A 5,417-nucleotide genomic window follows, 5' to 3' on the forward strand; every position below is an offset into this window, starting at 1 on the left:
CACTACTTGAAATTCAACGTCTAAATCAAATGTAAGCTAAAAAAATTGACGATTTTTTTGTTGAAATATCTATATATGCACGTTTGTGTGTGTGTGTGTGTTTGTTTTTATGATTTCAAGTTGCAATTCTTTTAAACACTATATTAGAGTCTTGTTGGTATGTTGGTTTTGAAATTTTTTTGAAGAAAATACAAAATATACGTATCTGCACATTTCAAAAAAAATGTCTTTTCAAAAAAAAAATTGAGCCTAGATATTCATTTATTGCTACATTTATTTCAATTATTACATTAAAATATTATGTAAAATTTAATAAAATAGAAAACTCATAAAATGACAAGTGAAAAAAAAAATTAATTCAAAATAACTGCAAAATGATATTTGTCAGATTGAATGAGAATTTGACAAATGGCAAAAAAACTTTCATTTATTAGAAAAGATATATACTTTTTAATATAAAAATTACGTAAAAAATGATAAATATTGAAAATAAAATATTATTTATATCATTTTGTTGTAAATAGATAAACCAAACCAAAAATGAACCATTTCAATTAGATATCACCTTATCTCATTTTAAATCCTAAAGTATACCGAATGAGAAATTAAATATCCTCTTACATTTTGTTCCTACCAATCCTTCTACTCTTTTAAATATGTTATATTAGTATCTTAAAATATCATTAAATTTTATTAAATGAACATTAAATGTTATATATGTCATCGTTTAATTGAATACGATGATATTTAGGAAAAAAAACAAAAAGATATTTAATTTCTCATACAGAATACTATGTGCATCTTCAAATATTTATATAATATATACCTAAATAAATAGAATATTATTTATTTTTCTGCATGCATAAGGGTGATCTAGTCTATGGTATGATTTGTGGTTGAGAAAAGTACAAAAACCACACGATATGCATGAGCGTGGAGTACACATGCACCATCATTACCGACAAAAGCCGTTACAAATGTAGGATCAGCTAAACGGTGGATTCATGTAAGGCGAGTTGGATTCGATTTTTAAGGTCACACGTATGGGTTGTGTATCACGTGACAACAGCCAACAGGCAAAATGTCTGCCTTAAAATCAGTAAAGCCCATATCACCCCCCTCATGTGTTTCATCGATCTTTAACTCCATTTGGCCACTTCAAACTCAATTTGAATTAGATTATAAAATTTTACAAGTCCTTATAATATGATTTTGTTTCTAAAGATTGATTAGCTTGAAAATTTTATGAAAGTTAAATATTAGTGTTGATTAAATAGTTAAAAACTCATGTGATATGAGCCATTTTAATTTTACAAGATTATTTTGTGTACAATATCGAAGTCAATACACTAGCTTTATTATTATAATTAATAATATTATTTATAATTTGAATTATAAAATTATGATATACATTGTGATTTACTAAAAGGATGACTATAAAATTCCTACCGCTATCAAAGTGGCCCACTTATGATCATTTTATATTTAAACGAAAAATGTTTGATTTTCTTAAACATTAATTTTGAGATGATATGTCCTTAAATGAATATGGTTATACATTGTTCATATATTTAAAGATGGTAAAGCAATAATTTTTTGAGAATATCATATAAAAATATGGAAATTAAATTATAATGTTCATTAAACAGTTAAACGTATGTGATATGCGCCATTTTAAGTTTACAAGATTATTTTGTGTAGTAAGCTTTATTTTTATAATTAGTTGTAAGAGTTTATATTACATGAGTTTATATTAAAAAGAAAAAAAATTAAATATAAAAGTTTAAATATTTGAGAAGTTTGAATGTATAAGAAGATGAAAAAATAATTGAATTATTAAAATTGAAGTGTTTTTTTCTCTTTTAAATTTAAACAAATAAATTAGATAAATAAAAAAAGAAATTAATAGGATTTGAATTTAGAAATTTTGAAATTAGAAGGTAAGTTCATTAATGAAATTGATATCCATTTATTATTATATTTATTGTAGTTATTATATTTAAATATTATATGGAATTTAATAAAAAAAAAAAAACCATAAAATGATATATGGACAAAAATTAATTTAAAATAACCGTAAAATGACATTTAGCAAAATGAATGAGAGTATGACATGTGGTAAAAAAATCTTTATTTATTATAATATATTAATAATATCATTAAAACAATTATAAAATTTAAGATATACATGATTATTTACTATAACGATAATAAATTTCTACTACTATCATAGTGGTTTACCGGTATTTATTTGATATTTAAACACTTTAAAATAAAATATGTCTCATATTTGAATTTCACAGACTTCAACTTTTAGATGAATTTCTATATTTGTAATACCTTATTCATAGGGTAAGACAACACTTTCTTGGAGTATCATAATATAATTTGTTTGTGATTTATTGTCCCCGACAATTTATGTAATTTGAATTAACACAGGTGTTTGATGAAAATTTAAGTACCCGATCCAATATAAGTTAGATGGTTTAAAGTGCACAATTATATATAAGGTGGGTTTGATCCCAAACACAACGGAAAGGCAGGGGCAAGGGGTCCCCCTATAGGGTCCAAATAGCATAGTTAACTTTAAGTGTATGGTTGTCCAAACTGCATGTGACATCTCCAACCCAAGCTTCTTATGGAAACTTTAGTCAGGTAGCTCGAGCTATTTGGGTAGTTTTCCAAAAGTGGTTTTCAACGACATATTATATAGTTTTAGTCAACCTTATCTAATTTTTAGATATATGAGTATGTGTACTCATATTTCACATGTTCTGGAACATAGCTAAGAAATCTAACATCCTATATAATCTCCATAAACGAACTCACTGATTTTGTGCTGAAGACATTTAGTGTTCCTATAGATTATCCCAAGTTATATCTCTCACTAACCCATGCATTATATAGAGAAATGTAAATACACAAAGTAACCATAAACGATCTGCGAGATATCGAATTCATTAATTACAAAAACTTTGTTTCATATCCCTATTTTCTAACGATCATATTGGTATTTTATATTGGTAACCATGGATGAATTTGTAAAAGACGTGACTCAAATTTTGGGAAGTTGGAAAATTTTGAAGAACATAATTTTCATAAGATTACAAAAAATATGCATTTTATGTTAACAATATTGAATTTATATATGTGTTATCAACCCTTATGCCATGAATTATGGAAGGTGAGAAACTAGAACATGTAGGGGGTGGTAAATGTGGGAACGATGATTACATATACAAATGAGAAGTACTATGGAGTTTAATCATATATGTACATGAAGTGCCACGCTCCTTAGCTTTAAACTTATATAAAACATGCACACTTATAGTGTCACTTTTCTTTGTAGTGGAAACATATTTCCTCATCATGATTATTTGAAGGAGGTATCTCAAAGTCAACCTTTCTTTTTCCCTTAACGTTAGGGTTGGATTAGGTGCCCCAAGCTTGCCCTTACATTTACCGTTGGGGTAATTGGATTTCTTCTTCTTGACATTTCCCTCCCTAATAGCCAATACAAGAGCAGTGGAGCCGGAGTTCTAGGCTTAGCCATGTTAGTTTTAGCAGTCTTTAACATGTCATGCAAATCCATGTTGGTCTTTTTCAAGTTATTCATATCAAAATTCAAGATGAATTGCTGATATGAACTAGTCAGCAAGTTGGCGATAATATTTGTAGCCATCTCCCGATTATACGAGTTAGCCAATGTATGATTTTGTTTTTAGCACATGTACACTGGTAATTGCTCCCTCATGTACCTTACAACCCATAAAGGATTTGATTGTATCAGATCGCTCTTGTCTAGCTTGCTCTTGGAACATTTCCTTGAGCTGATTAGCCATGTCAATTGCCCCAAGGGTCTCGAAGTTCTTTTAAAGCATCAGGACAATGGTCGTCAACATTAGACACACCACCTCATTTGATTCATTTATATGTTTTTCATATTCGTCTTTTACGGTTGTAGTTGCATTAGATGGAGGAGCCTCAGAAAGAGCTTCATCCAGGGCACATTCTTTCTTTTTGTACATGAGAGTTATTCTCAACACACGAATTCAATCAAGTTAGTTCGACGCATTCAACTTATCCATTGAGAGGATTTGTAGTAGTGAAAATTTTGTATGAGTTTGTGTTTGGATACATTTATTAAAATAGAATTTAGCTTGTTTAATTAATCTGTAAAAAATAATTGTCCAATTTAAAGTATTTTAATTAAGGTAGTGACCCATATTCACCTCTAGTTGTGAAAATGTACGTTACAATTAATCACACAAGAAACTATGTAGTAGACAATACTTTTTAGAAATTTTATCTCTATGAGATTCCTAGATCTATCGGAATTCATTATCTTTTTGGTCAATCACATGTTTAATCCCTGCAATGCTCATCATCGCTCGTGACCGGAATGTCGTAGATCACAAGCTTGGTTGGTAAACCGACAATTGAAAAACCACATGACACTTGGACCAAGATTCTTGAGTTATAAGTATCACATCACTTTGGTTAAATTCACATTGACGAGTTCGCTATGACACTTCCCATGTCCAAAGACTATTAGTTAATTTTGTGATTTTTCATGGGTAGCATGAGCTTTGTATTTTTGTAAAAACATGTTTTTATTTTTTATTTAGTTAAAACATTTTCTCTTTTCCTTTTAGAAAGTGGCCATTTTAAACATTAAAATCCAATTTTATAAATATTATATATTGTTTGCAAAATCCATTTTTAAATTTTTAATAATTATTGTTTGTGTTTTTATTTTTAAGCAACCAGGGAACAAATAAAATAAACACAACACATATGTAAAGAAAATAATTGTAGCATTTTCCTCAATCCTATTCATTTTTCTTGTGAGCCAACACATGAAGAAAAAAAAATGGTCATTTTTAGAGACAACACAATCGTATGGATGTTCGACTCCTACTTGTTTCATCATCAACTCTTGATGTACGATGGAAGTCCATGAAACTCCAATCTCCATTGTCCTCGTTTGGTAGTATTCGATCTTCTTTTATTATATTTACTATTATAATATAATTTCCTATCTAATTTATTTCGGTACAATTAAAATGAAATTTACATTATAAAATTAATATATAAAACCACACACAGGTCATTAATTTACAATTTTAAAATACCCAAATAAACATCACAAACCTAGGTCTAATCGAGGCAAAGTATATCAAATACATAAAATTTAAAACAACACTTTTATACAATTAAAAGTGTATTTCAACTCTTTTTTGACAACATCGAAGTGTTACAAAGAAACCGATCAACAACAATATAGACTAAATAAATAGATTTAAAAGCGCTAAATCCAATCATCACTATTCAACCCATTAATAAACTCCATTAGCATTAGCGACAGTTTTAATATTGTTCCTTTAAGCATGGTGTGTCATAAAACATGTTTTAAA

This window comes from Lactuca sativa, chromosome 4, assembly GCF_002870075.4.
Source record: "Lactuca sativa cultivar Salinas chromosome 4, Lsat_Salinas_v11, whole genome shotgun sequence".
NCBI lineage: Eukaryota > Viridiplantae > Streptophyta > Magnoliopsida > Asterales > Asteraceae > Lactuca > Lactuca sativa.